Source organism: Agelaius tricolor, unplaced genomic scaffold (genome assembly GCF_023055355.1).
Source record: "Agelaius tricolor isolate 1412-34295 unplaced genomic scaffold, bAgeTri1.0.p SCAF_4, whole genome shotgun sequence".
NCBI classification, from domain to species: Eukaryota; Metazoa; Chordata; class Aves; order Passeriformes; family Icteridae; genus Agelaius; species Agelaius tricolor.
This window is the reverse complement of record NW_027269264.1, coordinates 10,262,950-10,285,629: the sequence shown is the minus strand read 5'-3', so window position 1 is coordinate 10,285,629 and position 22,680 is coordinate 10,262,950.

Sequence of the window (22,680 nt, the reverse complement as noted above, 5' to 3'; positions counted from 1 at the left end):
ATTTTCCACTTTTTGCATTGTTTCTCAAGACTGAATGATACAATCCTTTTGGAAGAAATCCTGCCAGTCAGCAGGATCTGTTTATTTAGCTTATTATCAGACAAGTTGTACACAGAAAATAAATGATTTTCATTTGCATCCTTATGTAGTAGAAGCTTGTGCATTATTGTACAAAGCTGGTTATATGCTCTCCATTCCTGTGGGAGAAATCTCCAGAGGTCTTTCTGTGAGAGAAAGAAAAACAGGTACAGAATATGGTGCGAGATAACAACACCTACAGCTTAGGTGTCAATATGTTGTGCTAGGTAAACGAGTTTGAAAATTCCTGACCACAACCTGAAGACAGAAAACTGGTTCCAGTTTGTGCAGGTAAGTATCAAGTAACTGTGCCACATAACTTGGGCCATGGTGCTGTCCTCTCCCTACATTTGCTAAACTTCTACACAGAGTTTTCAAGGACTCAGATCAATGTGTTTGAAGATTGCAGTGGAACTCACGTTCCAAACACTGCTGGAGATTTGAGTCCAATAAGTTTTTAGTGCAATGAATAAAGTAATTTGTTTTTACTGGTAGAATTCTTTGCAGAATTATCTGCTTTTAAACTTTAACAAGTAGACAACTGACAATTTCAACTGGTACTTCTTCTGACATGGAAGAAGTGATGAAACCCCCAACTGAGACACAAGACAATTGAAACAAAGAGGAAAATGATACATTAGTATCTGTGTGCAGAAAACAGGACAATTTATATAGTAATTAGCAATCACAAATATTAGTGAAATAATAACTAGAATACTGAAAAACTCGCAAATTCAAGAGAAGGGTTTTGATAGATCATTTGGTGAAACATGGACTTTCATGGACTTTAGTTCTCTCCAAATTCTTGCCTAGCTGCCAACTAGTTGTTATCCTGTCTCTCAGTTGTGGTATGGATGAGACACAATTTCTGATTGAGGTGCTGTGGCTTCTCTCCAGTTTCTGAAGCTGATGTGTTGGATGTGGTCTCCTGTGTTGGAAGTTGGCAGTTGGGTGTACATATTTCTCAGACCATGAAGCAGAGAATACCCTATAACAATTCATAAAGGCAGGTCAAATTTACTTCTTGCTGAAATGAAAAGTAAAAGGGGGATTAGTTAATGCTATGCAAGCTTAATTTTGAATTCATAGCCAGCCTTCTCTGACGTGCATATTTGCGCTTTCTCTCTCAAGCACATGTGTGTGTGTACGTATGTGTGTATGTGTGAACATGACCATGATGACATTATTGGTCTACTATTTGTCTGAAACCTTAACTGGTAAAATTTCAGAAAAAGAAAAAAAACAAAAGTAGAATCAGTCCTTTAGTTTAGTCAGTATTCAATTTGTACAGTTTGTCAATGCATCTTTGATATGAAACTGACATTTTCTCAGTGACTCACAGTCTGTAGGGGAATGTGACCCAGGGAAGTGGTCACAGCACCAAGTCTGACAGAGGTCAAAAATCATTAGGACAAAGCTCTCAGGCACAAAGAATGATTCTTGGGGATGTCTTGTGCAGGGCCAGGAGCTGGCTTTCAATCCTTTTAGGTCTTTCCAAGTCAGAATTTCTACAACATTTTTGACAGATTCTTTTCCACCTGTAAACTGATATATTATCATTGAAATTCAATCAGATCTCAATTTTTAGAGTAGTATCCTTTGCAGATGCAGATTGGTGCAAATGCGGCCATGGGCCTGATAGGGATAAGCTTATTGTGTATTGCCTTAGAATCAGAAACAATAATCACTTTTATGGAAGTAAACTGTGTTTCAGAACTTGAAAATTGAGACCAAGTAGCCTTTTATGTCAGTACATTTCAGAAAGAAATTATAACCTCAGCATATACATGCACTAAAATGAAAACCTGGAACCAAATAAACCCTCCAAAAGCTATGGAAATTCTAAGTTAAGTCTGCCTGAAGAATTTTATTGTGGCTTCCTTCATGCATGTATGCAATTGCAAACTGGTGCATTGTCTTGTCCTCAGCCAAATGTTCACTGCTTCAGACCAAACCATAGTAAAAAGCCTTGGATTGCTATGCTGCATTTTGTTCTTTGCCCCATCAGTCAGTGTGTGCCCCAAGTCTTGTCTTCTTGTTCAGATGAATTCCTGACAACAAATTTGTTCCTCTCCTCTTCAAACCTGAGTGCCTCAGTGGTGCACATCTATTTATATTCACAGTTCCCTTGGAAGGGAATATATTGAGTACCACTCCTATGTGGAAAGGAACATCCAGGATTCATAGATGCCTGTGGTTGAAAAAGAATGGGAGAAGAGTCCAAAAAAGAGTTCACAAAGTTTTATTAGCAAACCACACATGAAAATATATTTTACACATAATAATAATAATAAAAACTAGAGAATAAAAAGAAACAGGAAAGAAGGAGGAAAAAAAGAGAGAAAAAAAAAGGGGGGAATGACACAGGAGAGGAAAGGGGATCAGCAGTTGTCGGTGTAGCCTGATTCAGCCAACAAAGTGTCCAGAATCCTGGGGTGTGCCACATGGGCTTTGTGGGAGTAACTTCCCATAGATCAGTTTTCCCTCCTGGGCTTTGCTTTCTTGCTCTTCACATAAAGGAGTTAGCAGGCACAGCCCAGTCCTCTGTATCCTTCTGGAAATAGTTCAGCTTTGAGGGCGTTTTGGTGATCCTGATCGCCCTTGTCTGCTCCTTGATCACATTTTGCACTCGCACCATACGTTGCACAGTCACCACGATCTGAAAATGAAAACTGGTTTCAGAAAGGTGCTGCCATACTTTTGTACAGCCCCCTTTATATGCACATTCTGTTCTAACCAGACTGCTTGAGTGGTCATCAGAAGAATTTTTTTCTTGGAAAGATTTGTTAAACTTTGGAATTGACTGCATGGGGAGATGATGGAGTAACCATCCTTGGAGCCATTTAAGAAATTAGTGGATGTGGCACTAGTGCCATGGTCAAGTTGAAAAGGTGGTGACCAGTCTAAGGTTGGACTCAGTGATCTCAGAGGTCTTTTCTAACCTAAAAGATTCTATGACTTCATCATTAGTGTTTGAGGAAGAGCAAAGCATTAACTCCTTACTACTCTGGCTTCTAGAGAGGAAGTACGGTATCACAGTCGTTACAGGACTTCCAGCTGAGAGAATTAAATTTTTTCTTTTTCTCTTCTAACAATATTTTTGTTTTCTTTATTTTTTTCCCAAAACCAGAAAGGCTTAACTGTCTCCAGAGGAAAGATTAATATTTTATACAAGAGAGATCAAATGTATGCTGTGGGTACAACTGACAGCTTTGTTAAAGGAAGAATATAAAATGGGTATCAGACAAAAAACCCCAACCCTTAGCCACAACCTGAGTTTGATTTTGGCTACCTTTCTTATTTTAAGAAAGTGTTGCACTGGATATTTTTTGAAGAAACATGTGGGATGATTTGTACAAAGATGTGATGTCAATCACTTGTGTGGGTGTCCAGAAGTATATGTACTGCCACCAGGGAATCTGACTAAGGCAGTGTGACCAAACCAGCACTGCTCCCTACATCAGCCAGGCTCTGTGCTCAGGGTCAGTGGGACCTCCTGAAGTGGTCTAACTTTTGATTCACAGCTTCCACAGTTCTAGGATTACATTCTCCTCCCAGACACAGGCAGACACCTTTTTTGCATTTGAATCAACAGGGCTGCATGGAGGAAAGTGTGTCAATGGAAGTGGGGCTATGTAGTTGAGCAATTATAAACTTCTTATTATCCTACAATAGAGGTTTTCAATAAGCAAACATAAAGGGAAAGGGAGTAAGAACTATTGTACCAGATAAGATTATTCTAATTAAATTTAATTAATGTATTCTTGCACTACAGTGTTTAAATTCTAACTAATTTAATAAATACATTAATTATGTTGATTAAATGGAAATTATTATGGTAATTCACTATGCCCTTCAGTTTCAAGAAAAGCGTTAAGTCTTTTACCAAATTATATGCTCAGAATAGAAGAGACTGGGGAATAATATAACTCAGCATTTTTGTCCTCTCAGAATCTTTCATGGTTAATAAGTCCTTTTGTAGAGTTGTTTTTCTTAACCTTTTATTCCAAAAGGACCACTTCATTTTTAAAAACATCCATAGATCCATAGATCTCCCCAAGTATTTTTGTCAGCTGGAAGGGAATGTAATGAAATGCTTATTTATTGTTTAGGTATTAGAAAAGTCTGGTTTGTACAAAAATGTAGTGTGTTATGATTGACACAGTTAAACGTCTGGATGGTTTAAAAAAAAAAAGAACAAAGTAACCATGTATACATCTTCAGAATCTGTTTTATATTTTCAACTTTCCATATGCATGTATTTTTTCTTCTTTTTGCATTTGTTTCCAGTTCATACATGAGCTTTTGGGAAGGAGAACTGTTGATTCATGAGACCCTGTTTGTGACTGCCAAAAGACTGAGTAGTACTGTTTTAGAGAGTTCTTCTCCAGTCATGAGAATGACTGGAGAAGAACTCTCTAAAACAGTTGTATATGGGTATGAATTTAAATATTGAATTTGCATGGATTGTTGATGCAGTAGTCTACTGGAAAGAATATGTGCTAAAGTCAATTAATCTTTCATTCAAACCAGCCTAGATATTTGGGTCTTCAGTGAGTGACTAAATCTCATTGTCTTAACAGTGTTTGTGAAGCAGATCTGGTCAATCAGACAATATCTTCTGTAGAAATCTGGCAAATCTGCTTAGTCTATGTGTGCTGTGTTTTGCATCTTTCAATCCTGACCTTTGCACAATCCAAAAGAGTGGGCATTTTGACTGGCTGTTTGTGTACTTAAGTTTCCTTGCACGGAGAGTGGGGTATATACACAACGATCTCATCCAGCCGAGCAACCAAAGTGTGGCCATGGTATCTATACTGGATATAGGACTTTAAGACACGAAAAAACCTGCACCAGTGGAAGCCTTCATCACTAAGTTAATGATTTTTGACATGCTATCTCTGACTTCTACAGTTTGAATTATTAAACCCATAGCATATTTCAGGGACTCGCAGACTGGGGACCATATTCCAGTCCTGAAAAGTGAATGTGTGTCTCATCAGGTGATCCTCACAGAGAGAGAGAAGCAAATGGGGCATATGGTTTGTACTTCTCCTGGTTATCTCCTGCCTGACAGTGAAGTGGAAGATACCAAAACACACTTCTGTACTTAATAAAGTAGTCTTCTAGTTTCCAAAATAGCTGATAAGTTGAGCAGAGCAATCACAAAGTTAAGGGGCTCTTTGAAGAATAGAAATCATTCTCTTGGATAGCCTCACTATGTCACAGCTGAGTATTAACAGTATGCTGTGGAAATGTCTGTGGTTGGAGACCCACTAAACAAAGGGACCTGGCAGTGGTGTGACATAGCAGAACAAAACTTCTTGCAGGAAAGCCAGCAGGCAGAGCTCTGCAAGTTGAAGGCTCGCAGAGTGGCCTCAGCTACAGGGATCAGAGTCAGGAAAGGGGACCAAGAGCATTCTGGTCATGTTTAATATTTGTACTGAACCTAATGAATCTAGGTTTTTTCTCCCTGTAGGATTAGAATTAAGTCAGAGAACCCAGAATGTCTGGCATGAATGAATAACAGAAAATTATTTTTTAAAAAGTCTCTGACTGTACCAGAAACAATTGTTTTACTGAGATTTTATAGAACATGTGTATGTATATATATGTGTGTGTGTGTGTGTGTTTGTTTACAGATATACATATACACATTATGGACTTATGGATTACATCTAAAATATCACAATTTTCTTGAGTTTTATATGGAGATCAAAGTTATTTCTCATATATATCTATCATTGTTTAAAAAGTAGATCATGATTTTTTTAAAGCATATTTTAAGATAAAAGAAATACTGCATACAATTCTTTACAAACGCATCACAATTTTTCTTCCCTCTACTCCCTGTGTTTTGAAAGTATCCTTTAGAAAAACTATGCATTTGAATTTAGCCTCTGTAGTGAGGAATTTTGAATCCATTTCATGAATGTGGATGAATAACATTTGACTTTCTCTATGGTTGCATGTTGTCCTAACACCTTATAAAGCCAGGCTAACTACATTACAAAAGCCACTTAAGGGAATTGCAGTATTTGTAACAAGAGTCTCATTTTGCAATAACAAGAGTTCTCATTCTTAAGCTCCCCAGTAACCAACAGACTGGTATTTTTAAGCTGCCTTTTCTAAATATTTATACTCTTAGTGCAGCCCAGATTTCCAATACAATATAAGAAATCCCAAATAAAAGGTGTACAAATATGTCTAAACTAATTACATTATGGTAAGCAATTTTGCTGTCAAATCTGTTTCTTCATCCTGCCTTTTGGAAGATAGCAAGTTACCATGGGTCACTTTGAGACTAAGAGACAATGTTGAATTAAACTACTGAGACTTTTCTGTAGTGATATTATATCATTTTAATAAATAACGCCTTACTGGCCTTAGTTAATTAAATATCAAATTTCATTTCTTTTAAAGCAGAGAACTATGAAATATATTATGACTGTTTACTACAGCAGAAAGCACACACTTATTATCTTTTATTGAGTCTTTTCTGAGTGTTTTATTGGGTTGTTGTGTTGGGTTTGTTGTTGTTGGAATGGCTCCCGAGGTATTAAAGAGTCTTTTTTGTCAGCCCTGCACTTGAAGAAGAAGTCAGGATTCCTCGGCTCTGGTTTTCAAGGTTGTTTCTTTTTTTTTGTCTATAATATTCTTTCTCCGACCCGCTGAGGTCTGTCTGGCAGGTCGGGTTCAGGCACACTGACTGCCCTCAGGGCTGTGTTATCTTTTTATGCTAAAAACTACGTGTACTTTATTTACAATAATTTTCCAATAGCTATCACCTATGTTAGACAGCTTGTCTCTACTCTAAGCCAATCCAAACTGCCACCATCACAGCAGAAGATGGAGGACAAGAAGAAGAAGGAGAAAGACAGCCCAGATTCCTCCATCTTGCCTCTTGAACCCCCATTCTAAAACCCCAAAATTCTACTTTTTCACCCTGTGATAAATTTACTAACATTCTACTCAAACCCTTGTGGCTTGTAACTCTTCGCACAAAGTTGGTAATTGTATCCATGGGCTAAAATCAAAAGCACAGGAGTCTTTGACCCCTGTGCCAGCTCTTGAGTCCTCCAGGTAGTCAGAGGAATGTCCTGGGTTCTGACAGTGTCGTATTAAAGAAATTTAAATTTAACTTCACCCTCTAACAACCTATTGTTGCTGTTGATAGATGAACATCACTAGCCCAACTATCAAAAAGATTTAAAAGTAATTTGTTCTGAGACAGTTACCTGGTGAAAGACGAAAAGGATTAGGCTTGGTCCTTACATTTTTTTCTATCTCTTCCTTTAGTTTCAGTTTGGTAGTTTTACTGCTTTCACTTTATAAGATGACAGAAAAAATCTTTTAACAATCATCTGGCATTGTTTTCTTTTAAAGGCACATGACAATTATCAGGATGATTGCTTAAAGAAGACTATTGCAGCATTCTTTTTTTTTCAAAAAATAATATAATATAACATTAATAAAAATTATATAATAATAATAATAATATATTTTTCTAAATATTATAGGTCAATATTTTAGATAATACTGTGGGGTTCATTAATAACGGGAAATATAATACTTCTTATAAATTTAATTTTTAGAGGCTATTCTGAAAATACTCATTAGTTAAACTGCTAGATTCAGGTGGCAAAACTCTTTTTCCAATTATTTTCTTTTATGTGATGATTGTTTCATAAAAGAAATATGAAAAACTGGGTCAGTAAGGACCAGAACTTAGGATTCTTTCTTTCCAAATCACTGAGTTGATGCCTTAAATAGATGGAACAGAGGCTAGATAGAGTTTAGGGGAATAAAAGGAGACTTATTGAAAGGCCTTCAAATGCCACATCCTGGCAGTACCAGAGCCATGGCTTTGACTCTGCCTGGATGGCTCCAAGATGGAAGCAAAAAGAGGGCTAGGTCACAAGATCTCACATTTTTATAAATTTTGGGCCATGACCATAATGGACCTAAGTGTCCAATTACAGCCTCAGCCCATGAAGTCCCGTCCTTCTTGTTTTTTCTCTCTTCAGTCCACATTCTTTATACTCTTGGGCCTGAGATCTGGATCAGCTGTCCTCAGGTCCCCAGCTAGAGAAGGAATTGTTGTGTCTACTACTCTGTGAAGAGAGCTTACTATCCCCCATATGAAAACCCACACCTTACTGCCCCCTTATATGAAATCTAGACCCACACACCAAAGCAGCACATAATCAAAAAAAAATAAAAGAACAAAAAGCTAAAACCCAAGGTATCAGAGTCAACTCATGTTGGTCTTTTTTCCCTATTGAAACTAATATTCTTTGCTGCACCACTGCTTCAATAGGAGGGATTTTTTATCTTTTTTCTTTTCTTTTTTTTTTTTTTTTTTTGGTGACCAATGAGTGTAGTAAATAATTTCTTTTCAGGGATGAAGAGAGAGTATATTATCATCCAGTCAAGAAAAGACCCTGGAAGATGGACAAAGAAGATCAATAAAACAGAGAATGTGTCATCTCTCTCAACAAATTGTGCAAATCTCAGAAAAAAGCAATTTGTCTTTTCCTTTCACTATCAAATTTGTGACTGGAGGCTTCTATCCTATTCTACTACTGGCTACCGGTTTAATAATTCTTCCAGGAAAATGACATCCTTTCATTTAAACAACCTTTTTCTTACTTTAAAACAATCTATTTTCTATGTGGCAATAACCAATCTTCTTTCCTATTAGTTATAGACAGTATGAAGGACAAAGGCTGGATGATGGCTCCCCTCTAGGGAAGGGTAAATTCAAGGTTTTTCAATGGTACTGCAAGTGACTCAGGATCCTTCAGTTTATTTCAAAAATGAAACTAGAAAACTTTAAAAACTAATTTTTTTCAGCTTCTCAGTGGGTTGACAGATTTGAGTCAAAAAAATTTTTATCTTCTATGGCACAACAGTTTAGTTCCCAAAAGTTACTATATTCAAGGGTATCTTAAGAGCAGAAGGGAACCTGAAATGATGTCTAAGCTTTGAGCAAATAAGTACAAATTTAAGTCTGACTCTGTGAAGCTAGAGGATGAAGCATAACTCGATTTTTTTTTCATATGGAAACAATAGTTTCTTTTCACTCATGAGAAGAATACTGTGTTTCTATGGGGTTTTGATTTGAAATTCTGGACTTGTTTCAGTTTTCAGAATTTTTCCAAAGACTGATTTTATGTCAGAAATATATGGTAGAAAGAAGACAAGTTGGCATAGAAATACTGAATTATTAAAAAAAAAAAAGAAAATAAAAGAAAAATAAATAAAATTTCAGAGATGCTCCAGTTTATTTCTTTTTTCTAAAGAACTAATAAGCAATATTTAATTTTGAAGGATAATAGTAATTACTAAATTTGTTTGTCTGGCTCATGTTCTTCCAGATTTATGTTCCTTCAAATTATGGCTACTTAGAGACAAATCAATCCAAGAATATGCATGGCAAATTGGGCCTTGCTTAGCTAGCACCAGTTCATAATTGTGCCTTTCACAGAATGTGATTGGAAGTGATGAACCAGGTAGGCCACAGGGAGTCATCTGGTCCAACCTCCCTGCTCTGCCCAAGCAGGGTCATCCTAGAGCAGATTTCATAAGGATTGTGTCCAGATGGCTCCTAAATACCTCCAGTGAGGGAGAGTCCACAAACTCTCCAGTCTCTTCAGGTGGAAATTCCTGTACATTAGTTTCTGCCCATTACCTCTTTTTCTATTGCTTGGCCTCATTGAGAAGAGCTCGGCTCTATCCTCTTAGTGTCCTCCTTTCAAATACTTACAGGCATAATTAATCAGGTCTTGGTTGTCTTTTCTCAAGACTGAAAAGCTCCAGCTCCCTCAGCCCCTTTTCATAAGAGAGATGCTCCAGTCATCTAATCATCTTTATGGCCCTCCAGAGGCCCCATTCCAAGAGTTTAATATCTCTCTTGTACTGAGGAGCCCAGAACACAAAACTCCAAATGCAGCCTCACTAGGGCTGAGAAAAGGAGCAGGATCACCTTCCTTGACCTGCTGGCAATGCCTTTCCTAAGGTACCCAGGATCGCACTGGTGTTCATGGCTCCCATGACACGCTGCTGTCTCAGGCACAGCTTGTTGTCCACCAGGACCCCCAGGTCCTTCTCTGCAGAGCTGCTTCCCAGCAGGTCACCCCAGCCTGTGCTGGGTGTTGTTCCCACAACAACACCCTGGTGCCTGGGGTTGTTCCTCCCCAGGTGCAGGATCCTGTATGTGCCTTTGCTGAATTTCAGACAGCTTTTCTCTGCCCAACTCTCCAGCCTGTCAAGTTCCTTCTGAAGAGCTGCAGAGCCCTCTGGGCTATCAGCCACTCCTCCCAGCTTTGGGTCATCAGTGAACTTGCTGAGGAGGCATCTGCCCTCCACCCAAATCATTGATGGATAGAGCAAACAAGGCTGAGCCCAGTATGGAACCTTGGGAAACAATACCAATGACAGACTTCCAGCTTGTGACCATCATTCAGCCAGTTCTCATTGTCCACCCTTTCAGTCAACACCTCCTGAGTTTGCCTATGAGGATGCTGTGAGAGAGAGTGTCAAAAGCCTTGATGAAGTCCAGGTAGACAATACCCATGCTCTCCCTGCATTTATCCTGGCTGTTTTCTTGTCATAGGAGGCAGTCAGGTCAGTCAAGCATGATTTATCTTTATTGAATCCATGTTGACTATTCACCACCTTCTTGCCATGTGTGTGGATAAAAATGGCTTCCAGAATGGGGTGCTCCATCACCTTTACAGGGACTGAGGTGACAGACCAGTAGTGCCTTAGGTCCTTCTTCTTCCTGTTTTTGAAGGCTGGAGTGACATTTGTTTTCTTCCAGTCCTCAGGCATCTCTCCTGGTCAAAAATGACCCTTCAAAGGTTTGTGAGTGGCCATTAATATGGTATCCACCAGCTCTCTCAGTTTTTCTGCTTGTCTTTATAAAGGGGCAGGCTGTAGTTCACACAGGCATCCCTCCTCATCTCTGGAGGCACAGACACTCCTGCTAGTCGCATTTGCATCTGTTTTCAGTCTGTTCCCCCCAGAAGGACCAGGTAGACAGGACTGGTCAGCAATGGCTTCTACTCATCTTGACCTTTATAGGGTGGTGATGAAAAGGTTCTTCATGCTGTCAGGTTTCTTAGTTATCTGTGTCTCATCTGGTACCAATTTAAAATATTCAAATGCCTTATTTCACTTCTGTCTCTGATTGAGGAAATTAAATTATGTACAACACCAATAGAAAAAGGTCATCCTCTCTGACACAGAATTATATAATGTTTTGTAGACAAACTTAGGACTAAACATCTTTTCCTTGTTTGTTACATTAAAAAAAAATCTTACTAATGTTTCTATTCTGACTGTACTTCAGAAGTTGAAGGAGATGTCTGCTGTGTGGCAGAATATTGTGTGTATGTGTGTGTGTTTGTGCACACAAGTGTGTGTGTGTAGGGAGAGAATTTATTGTTAAAAGGAATACAACATGAAGGAGGTGCCTGCAAAATACATAATACAAAAGGAGAAGACATATTTTAACCATGATACCTAGGAGGACTTTCCTTTTCAAGCAGCATGTAATTGGTGTGTCCATTATGGGATGAATGATGGTGTACTTCAGCCCTGGCAAAAAGAAATCCTTGTGTTTGTTCCTTTTCATAGGAATTTACAAGGGGCTGGGGACAAGGGGATGGAGTTGGATATGAAGAACATATGGGTCAACAGTCCCCACAAATGAAAATGGCTTGGGGTTTGGCTGACAACCCATTAAAACCAATTTATTTTCCAGAGATATAGGCTCTATAAAATATTAATTAATATTGTTATTTATTGAAGAAGTAATTTCTCAAGGTTATGGCAATTAGAAAGAAATCTATTATCTAAATTAGTCCTAAAAAGAGATTCAAGTTCTTCCGGTGCTTTTAGGATGCATTGTAGTTGGTGTCTGAGACTTTAGGCTAAGAAATGTTTTATGTACAACAAAGTTTGCCATTTGATGAACTCAGTAATAAATAGTCAAAAGAAGTGTTTAAGACCCACAAACATGTCAGTATTTCTCTCTTGTGTTATGCCTTGAGGACAATACCATGGTCTTTTGAAGAGTGGTATTTTATACAGCATGAGATTTCTGTTCAACAGGGTTTGAAGTTTTTGTTGTAGTATGCTTTGTGAAGTTTTCTTATACTTGTGGAAAGGCCACTTATGGTCATGTAGCACTGCTGTGCACAACTTCCCAAGGGACTGCATCAGACTATGCTGGTTGAAACCACCAGACACAGGCAGCATAGGATTATCTTCTGCATTTAAACCCTCCTGCCCACCATATAATCCTTCTCCCAGTCTCTGTGATATGAGAGACATGAAAAGTCTCATGTAGAAATTAAATGCATGGATCCTGAGATTTTGAGCAGCAGCAAAACACAATAACCGGAATATTTAGCTGTCTCATGGGGATAACATGATAATATTTTGTACAGTTTAAGAGTTACTAGGTTTCCTTAGCATCTGTTACTGAGATTTTTGGAGTGCTCCAGGATGCAAAGCCCGGAGGCAGATGAACTGCTTGGATATGTGTACACAGGTTATCATGTGCAGTAATTTGGAAGATTTCTGCAGGGTGCAGTCAGTGCCATGTGGAGAGGAGAAACCTCTGTGACATGTGAAGCTGCTCCAGAGAAGAGAAATAACTTCATATGAGTTACATTTCATAATAGTTACAAATTTCAGATGCTCTTAAGCTTTAATCCTGACTCAGATAGCAGGTCTTCTTGCAAATTTCTATTAATATGTGTCCACTTCCATCTTTCCAATGGCATAAAAACTCTTGCTGGATTCTGGCAGAGGGAAGACAAACTAGCTGATATTCTTGAATTAGTTTCCAAAGTATTATGGTTTCAGAAGAGATATCTTTTATAATCACTCAATATTCAGTGCATGCCCACATTGTTACAGCAATAGGATTATAAGTATTTGTTTCAAGGAAGCTAGGGGTAGAAATAGTTTAAAAGGTCTGTCCAGGAGGAAATTAATCAGATCTCAGTAAATTGTGCAATAACAGAAGTGCTAGTATTCATCAATTTTGTGGTGGATTTTTGCGCTGTAAAACACATCATGCTGTTTACTGAAAGAAAATAGAGGTGCTTGTCTCCAATGAGCATCTGTGTATGTCTCACTAGCAGAAGATATACTAGTGCACTGACTACTCCCTAAAGTAACAGGAGATTATTTTAGTTAGTACAGTTCATTTTTTATTAAGCACAATAATAATGAAGTACCTAGGTTAACATAACAACTCTCAACATCTGTTCCCTAACCTCTACAGAGCCGTAAAACATGAATTACACTAACGTTAAGTATTATCAGCAGCACCTGCAGTTCCCTACGCTTTTGATACAAAAATACATCAGCCAGAAAATAATTAGAAATGCAAATAGAAAACATAAAGGGTACTCTGGTAGATGAGTAATACAGGATAAATCCTCAATGAAATTCTGCTCTGGAGTCTGATTTACTCTGATTTAGGACAAATGATGGCAGAAGGTGGAAAAAGAAAGGGAAAGAAAGTAGAGAAAGATAATTAAAAAAAAAATAAATCATAGTCCTAAAATCCTCTTTTCAAAAAAAAAAAAAAAAAGTACAATGTTTATTTTAAATTACGCAGTAGCTTGCTTGCAAATTTCCAAATGGATTATCTTTTCTATAGTGATATGAGTCAGGTTTTTTTCTTGAAAATATTATTTCTTAAATTACTACTCAAATTGATCTCTGAAAAACAATGTGAAATCTGTCAACAATCAGCGGAAATTTTACTTTTATTTTCTTTTGGAAAAAGCTGCATCCTTAGGCTATAAGTCTTCTAGAAATTCATTAATTGTGACTGCAGTAAATGTCATTGGAGATGATAAAATGAATATATTTGTATACATATGTAAAAGATACTAAACGTATAGGCTTTCAAGTGTGTAAATCTATTGTCAAAACATAAAATCGAAATCATAGCTACTGTATTAAATGGAAGACAAAAACATTATTTGGATTTGAACCTGTTTGACTGTGTCACTGTATTTGGTCTTATTAAGGTGCTTGTGCATTCTATTTGTTCATATGGTCACTCTCAAAGGCATGTTCAGAATCATCAGGACATATGGATTTTTTGGAATTTTGTTTACTTTGTTTGGTCTTTTTGCTTTATCATTTTCCTGCAGTATGATCATTTCTTCTGGAACTGGTCACCACAGCTCCCATACATATCTCATATATTGGTATCCTATCTTATGCTGCTGACAATTTAGCTGAACTCCTAGTAAAAAAGCATAACATATCTGAAAAGTATGGTCTGAAAATTATTAAAAAATAATTTATTTGTTTAATTTGATCTCTATTTGGAGGCAGAAGGTGATAAAAGGCTCAAAGAGAAAGTACAGTTTGCCTGAGAGGTAGTTGATAAATAGATCCTTCCTTAGTGGAGAAATGTTTGACACAAGCTTTCTTATGCTGACAGCCAGAAGTTGCTTTGTTATTTTTATAATTTGTATTGACTTTTTTTTAGACTCATTTCCTGAATAGATAAGATATACTTTGAAAGCATTAGTCTTCCCTTGGAAGGAAACAGCTCAAAATTTTTAGGAAAAATCTACAGAAATAATGGGATTGTAATGGGAATAAAAGCAGGAACTGCATGACAGTTTTGCAAAATTATGGTATTTCTGTGGGTTTTTTTATCCAGGATATACTTCTAAAATATTTTCTTTCTAGTTGATCAAATAACATTTCATAAAAAGAGAATGCACTCACAAGCAGAGTTAAAAAGATCAAAGATATCAATCACTATTATAATGACTAGTGACATAATTTCAGTATTGGTGCCTCACTCCAAGATCTTGCCAGTTGTAAGACAGCTAACTTTTTCACCTCTGTAGTGATTAAAATAAAAAAAAAATCCATTATGTTAAAGTTTTCCAAGGTATCTTTATTTTGTTCACATCAATCATACAACAATGAACAGTATTCTGTGTTTGGATTAATATATTGCCCTAACGTGTGTGATGGCATCATATTGAAAGTTTGTGTGTGTGTGTGTGTGTGTGCTGAGATTTGTTGCATTAGTGCAACCTGTTGTATGCAGGTTGATTTTGCTTTGTTTTGTTGAGTCAGGTTTGCAATCAGAGTGTTTGAGAAGTTGTTTCTGGATGCCCCATGTTGTGAACTTTGCTGACAAGCATATGTCAAGAAGCAGCTGTTCTGGAGAACTGACATTAGACTTCCCCTGTATTTGGAAAGAAAGAGTTACTTTTCATGAGCACAAATGCCAATATAAAGAGGGAAAAACACACCAAAATTCCAACATCTGAAATGTCTCTTTTTCAGATGTTAAAAGGACATGTTACCCACTGAGAAACTAAAGTATTTCATAGCTACTGTGGAGGCAGTGAATATAAATATACTTCAAAGGAGAGAATCCCATACAACTCTAAGATTTCTCATGTATTATTAATACTCAGGTCTGGATATTATTTAATCATAGTGTGAATTTGACGTACTAAAAATACTTTTGATTTTAATATTATGCAGGCTTGCAAAGGCATTGCACTGTTCAAAACAAGCTTTTCTTATGTCAGCTCCTTAACAAAATTCTGTTCAGGGTTTTGCTGCTGGTTAAAAACTTGTGGAAATTATAGCTTTTTGCCCATGAAAGCACTACTGGATTTATTTGGATCAAGATTGTGACCCCCTCATCCAAACTTTTATAAAAAACCTACTTAATATTCTAAAATTACTCTTTTGATTACAACTATACAAATAACTTCGAAATGAATACTAAGAAGTAGACCTTTATTTGGAGATGTCCAGGATTATCTTCTGAATGGACTTTTCTGCCTGTACTTATTTCTCCATATGAGTTTAATAATGTAACTATATCTTCACATGTTGAAGTTATTAATTGAAGCAATTTAAGTTCACCCAGCCCCAAGCCATAAAAAACACTCTACGACTGACAAAATAGGTGATAGCTGAAATAGAGCACCTGGAAGCAGAACTATGCTCAATACTCCAATTTTTATTTAATTTTTTTCTACAGAGATTTTTGTGGTTGTTTTTTTTAAGCATCTTAATTTTGCAAAGATACTGAAGGTCTTTATGATAGTGACCTCCTCTTTAACTGGAGGGGAAAAAAAAAGGGAAAAGAAAATTACTTATTATCATAGCACCTATAATTCCATATAAGACATAATGCCAAAAAATATTTACCCTAATTTTAATAATATCTCCTGAAAGTACTGAGGATGTTGTTTCTCACTAGAAAAAAATTTCACAATACAAGACATGTAAAATATCTGGTGATGAAGGAGTTTAAATTATAATAATTGCATTATCAATTTTCAATTAATATGTTTTCCTCCATTTTTAAAAATAAAATTGTTTAGGATTTAAGCCTTACAAGTGAAAAAAAGGGCAAAGTGGTGCCAGTTTTTTTATTTCTTCAAAGCTAAAAGGCATGGCAGCACACAAACAGTATGGTAAAAAGAAAGGTGCTGCAAGCTTAAGACTTCAATTCAGGGATGGTCTTCCCTTTTCATGAAGATGTGCCTTTCTAGCACTGATTTTTTTTCTTTCTTTGTACTGCAGTATTAAGAGGAAGACCTAGAAGACACATGGTTGCTAGGGGCAACTCATTGCTGTAATGTTTATAGCAGACCTTGCAAAATTAATCCATATTTCAGAGTAATGTCTTTAAATGTCAAGGGCACTTTGATATGGATGTATAGTTTTTTAAGTACATAAGAATATTATATAATCATGTGGATTTCCTTTCTTTATTTTTCCTTCAAATCTCTATCAGATCTTGCTGAGATGGAGCTAATTTTCTTCATAGTAACCTGTATGGTGCTGTGGTTTGGGTTTGTGACTGAAACATGGTTCATAGCAAAATTATGTATTTATTGTTAGTGAATTGTGCATGCACAGCATAGAGATTTTGTTTTTCCACACTCTCCACCCCCAGCAAAAAGGCTGAAAAACATTGGATGTTGGTAGGGAACACAACTGAGGCAGTGGACCCCAGCTCACAACAGGAATACTCCCTGTCATATGATGTCATAAAATATATGTTAAACTAGTAAGTTAGAAGAAGAGTATATATTTTATTCAATAGCTTTTTTTGTGCAATACATTTTTTTATTGAGCCGGTTTTATTTTCTTTAAGCCTGTAAAAGTTAACTTTGGTTCTGCACCAGAAAATTTTTTTCTCCATCATAAAAGGTCAGGTAGAGGGATTAATAACTTAATACCTGATTATAACACTGTACTGGACCTGGCTAGCAAAGAAATTTTTTCCTTCATAACAGATTTTTGTTTATAACATAGGAGTTATTTTCTTCATAACATGCTAGTTTGTTTATTTTATATTCAATGACTATCTTTCATTTTCCTTAACTTACTGAGTAGGGAGGGGGACATGACTGAGTGGCTTTGGGGTGTTTAGGTGTTCACTGGTGTTTACCTACAACAGCAATTCCTAATAATTGAAATACTATATAGGAGAAATAATATGGGGCAGCTTTGACTTAAACACAAAACTGACATTTATGAAAATGAGTGACTTGTTGTTCAAACACAACTTTTCACAACAAGCAATCAAACAGAAGTATGAAAAAATAAATAATTTCTTATATTCTACATATGATTGGAGTCTTACTGACGGAAGTAATGGACCCATTTTAATAGCTTCATAGAAAAACATTTTTACAGGAAGGTAAAAATCAATTTAAAATAGAAGAAGAAACTGACTGTCCAAATGAAATGCTTTGTCTATTTCCTGCTGTAGAAAGGGTAGTTAGTAAGTGTTCCTTTCAACTTCTGAAAACTGGCTATTAAGCTGTAGGTGTAAAATATTTACATAATTTTTTAATCCTTTCCTGTAATTTGAGAATTGTAGATCCTTAAGAGTCTTGAAATATTTCAGAAATGCAGCATCTGTGGATGATATTATACTGTTCTGCATTATTCATCTATGTCATCCAGATTTTTTTTTGCTCTAGCATCTTCATTTTTGCTGTACATAGAAGAAATCCATCCAGATTTAAAAGACAACTACTTGCCACCAGAAAGCATGCTACTAGGTGGCAGAATGATAAATAGGTAATGTTTTTAGGAAAACTGTTGGGTTAGGTTAATTTTTCCTAGGAAGTGACATTTATATTAATGTTTTTAGGAAAACTCAATGTCTTGATCTTTAATAATGCTAAATTATCATTGCTGACAATGTGGATGGTATAAAAGCCTTATGAGTGTGAAATTCAGTTGGACATTACAAGCATGCCAGCATAGGCTGATGGAGCTGATGTCCAGGTTCACAGTAGGAAAAATTATTTGAGTAAACATTTATAGACAGACTTTACAAATGTCAAATAGATTTTATAATCCAATATATACAGATCTATTCAGGTCATTTTTGTCAGCTTGGGAGACAATTGCTTGGCCTACAGAATCAAGATTTTTAAAGAGCAGCTGTTTCAAATCCTTCTTATCTAAGACAATATGTTGACTGAAAAAGTAAATTGAACTGTAGGAATAGAAGGATCTGGCTCAAATTTCCCTGAAGGATCTGAAGAAACACAGAAATTACTAGGAATATTGGTATATTTTTTCAATGGCTCCCATATTGCTTTTTCAGTATTTTCCCATCGTTTTGTCACCTAGAAGAAGGACTTTCTTCCTGGAGAAGAAGCAAATTGTAAGCCCCAGAGACTCGCTAGAAATGGGAAATGTTCTGAGACCATTGAAAAGCTAGACTGTTCCGCTATGAAAAGCCCATTTCACAAATGATTTTGCCAGTACTTTTCTGCAAAATGATTACCTTTTCCTCTCATTAAGTTTTGTTATATTTTCTACTTCTTTCCTGATGACATGGGCTAACTTTGGTTTCAAGGCTTAGCGCTTGCTTAGTACACAGCTTCTTGGCCCCATAGATACAAAAACACCTTAATGATTTTCCTTGGCTGATTTTGTTTCTTCTTGTTCTGTGGAGTGCAATTCTAATTTCAGGGAATACTCCTTATGTATTCTGGCATGTAGTTACATGGGGGAGTTAGATTTCCCATGTGATATGTACAGTTTTTCTGATTTAATGGAATATTTTTTACTCTTTGCCTCTCAAAGCACTTTTTTTTCCCAATTCCATTTAAGAGAAATAGAATACATAACTCAGTGAAATTCCAAAATATTTCCTTTCAAAATGAGAATGATAAAAGAAAAATATATTTTTTTAAACCATCCAAAATCCACAAGAAAAACAAATCCTATACACTCTTTACAAATCCTATACCTTCTTTCTTTACTGCTGTGAGATTAATAATTTGCATTAAATTGAATTTTGTCTATTTTTAGGTTTAATTATGAAAGCTGTGCAGTTAGGATTTTGCATGTATTGTTCAACCTTACTTGCGAAGAAAAGGGCAAAGTGAATGAATTTTTTTACTACAAATTTTGTAGATTATCTTAAGCTTTTTTCCAGATTTTTAATTTGATCTTCTGTTTGTGACAAGATAACAATTCAAATACTCAGAGATATATACCTTTTACCTTCAAAAACACAGCACTGCTGTCCTAAAACTTGGAGTAAACAGAAGTTTACTCCAAGGAGAAGTTTTTTTGCTGACTCATTTACATTGCTAAAACCTCAAAGACCATTTTGCTTTGAAACAAAAATATGTGTTATATACCTTCAGAACTGTGTCCCAGATAATCTTACTCATGAATAACTGCTACCAGAAGAGAAAACAAAGGCAAGGTTCTTTCAATTGTTGTAAAAAAAAGGATTCATGTAGGTATGCAAACAAATGCACAAAAGTGGAAAATTGCTGCAAGATTACAGACTAGATTTGATAAAATATTGCTTACTCCCTGGAACAGAGCCACAATGACTTTAGATGTGATTCCTTATTATTCACCAAAAACCAGTACTTAAAACATTTACCTTGCCTTAATCTTTGAGTGCATTGAATAGACAGGGAACACATAAAATTATCTTTTTTTAATAAATGACTACTTGGTCTTTGAAACATCTATTTATATCTTCAATTTTCCTTACTCTTTTTGTTCAACCAGAGTTGTAGTTGCTGTCCTTCTAATTGCATTACAGTGGTTTTCTCTAACCTACTTAGTCATATACATGCCTTGTTTTGAAACCTATTAATATTGAATACTTGTAAGAACCAAAGGTTCTTTTGATGAACTAGATGCATGCATGGCTAAAGATTGTATTAAACAAATGTATGTTGCTGAGAGAAAATAAGATAAACATGAGAATATCAGAAATTTTAGCTTCTCTGTAAAATAAAATGTCTTATTCTGTAAGAGGAAAGAAATGGTCTTCAGAAGTCTTATATTACTGACAAAAAGTAGATGGATAAGTGATATAGGGAAGAAGTGAAACATGAAAGAATATTAGAGAGCTTAGAGTATTTGCACACTTTTAAAGCCTAGAGTGTTCATGGCCACAGTAGTATATTAATGGAGTATTTGAGTTCTAGAGTAGTACTAAAGATGATGACAACACGAGGGATGATCTCCTTCGGGCCTACTTATTCTTCATTGAAATGTTGACCAGGCATTGGAATAGGCTGCCCAGGGAAGCAATGGAATGACCATCCCTGCAAGTGTTAAAAAGAAATGCATGGATGTGGGATCTGAGGTGTGCTTCAGGGGTGAATATGGACATACTAGGTTAATATTTGGATTCAATCTTAGAGGATTTCCAACCTTAATGATTCTATGATTCTGTGATATCCCTTGTGTCAGCTGAGGTCAGCCACACCTTGTGTGTCCCCTCCTAACAACTTGCGTGTGCACCCTCAGTCTCCTCACTGATGGGGTGAGTGAGAAGCAGAAAGGGCCTTGGTTCTGTGTAATCCCTGCTCAGCAATAATGAAACCATCCTGTGTTATCAACATTGTTTCCAGCACAAACCAAACCGCCAGATTCATGTTAGCTACTATGGAGAAAATTAGCTTTATCTCAGTCAAAACCAGTACATTCTTCACCCCGATTCTATACCACTTACATCATCCTCAAATCCCAAACTATCCAATAACCATCATTCCCCTTGCCATTCTTTGGTAGAGTACACAGATATCATTCCCTTAATCTGTGAACCAGTCCCATGAAATATCACTGAAATGTCCATAAATGTCCATAAGTGTCCACAAAACATCCATTGAGTCAATTCAGTCCATGAGTTCAGGCCCCATCTCTGATGATGGTCACTCAGGAGGGAGAGGTAGTGTCAAGTTGAGTTACTGGGCACCAAAGCCAGCTCAGGTGAGGTCACTGCTGCACTTGCACTGGTTCTTACAACACTTCTCCTCCACTGATTCAGTTTGTTTCTATTATAGTAATTTGTATAATATATAAGTCAAACCATGGATCACAATAATTTAAAGGTACATTCACTACTATCTCCACCACTGATGATTTTTGTGTATCTGATGCATGAGCATCCAAAGCCACAGATATTTTGAGGTGTGCCTTCTTCAGCATGGACTTACCATAGAGCCAGAACTATTTCAAAGCTATATCTGCTGCCACACAAACACAATCATCACCACAAATACTTTGAGGTGTTGCTGCTCTGGTATGGACTTGTCCACAGTCACTGATGTTTCAGGGCATCCTGCTCTGCTGTAGACTCACTCACTGGTCACAGTCCCTTCAGCTGAAACTGACACTGGAATTGCAGCCTGTTCAGTACAGCAGCACAGGGACAGCAGCTCGGGCACAGCAGCGATGCCCTGGCCACCTGCCAGCCCAGGCACGGTGCCGTGGCTGCTATCAGAACATTCCCAGGCACAGCAGAGGGAGGTGATCAGCAGCGCAGCACTGCAGTGAGTGAGAACGCAAAAAGAAAGCTCAAGAGTCCAGTCTATAGTCAGTAAAGTGAGCCCCATGGCAAGCACAGGAGCTTGCTGATTTACTGCTAAATAGCAATAACAGCACACCCCAACCAAACCTGTCATTATCTTGAAGCTGTAAGCCTCATACTGGGTGCCAAAAATGATTGTTCTCAGCAAAAATACAAAAAAACATGAATTTGGTTTTGAACATTCATATGGGACTCTGAAAACTTAGTGAACAAAGCAAAAATAGTCCAGTTAATTTTCGTTTATATGATTTTGATAATCTCTTTATCTTACTGTTACTTCTTTGACATCCAGAGACAGTACTTTCTCTCTCTTACTCTTTGTCTCTATTGATTTTAGTGTTTCTTGCGGATACTGTCTTTTACAGTTTCTTTCACATATAGTTTTTAAATAAGGTTCTGGCACTAATAGTCTGTGTTCCTCTGAGTATCTTTTATCAGTGTCTGAGTATATTTTATCAGTATCTGTTCTTAATACCTCCTCTTCCATATATGTAGAGGGTGAAGAGAAGGCAGATCATTAACCATCATTCAGCTTGTCCATTAAGTAGAATATACCTGAGAAAGGTAAACAGGACGCATAGGTCATAGAGGTCACACAGGTGTTGACTATAAAACTTTTCACCACTTGCACAAAAATGATAACCAAGGGTAGACCAATATTTAACATCTCAGTCCTTTTTAGCATTTGATTTGCAGTGTGT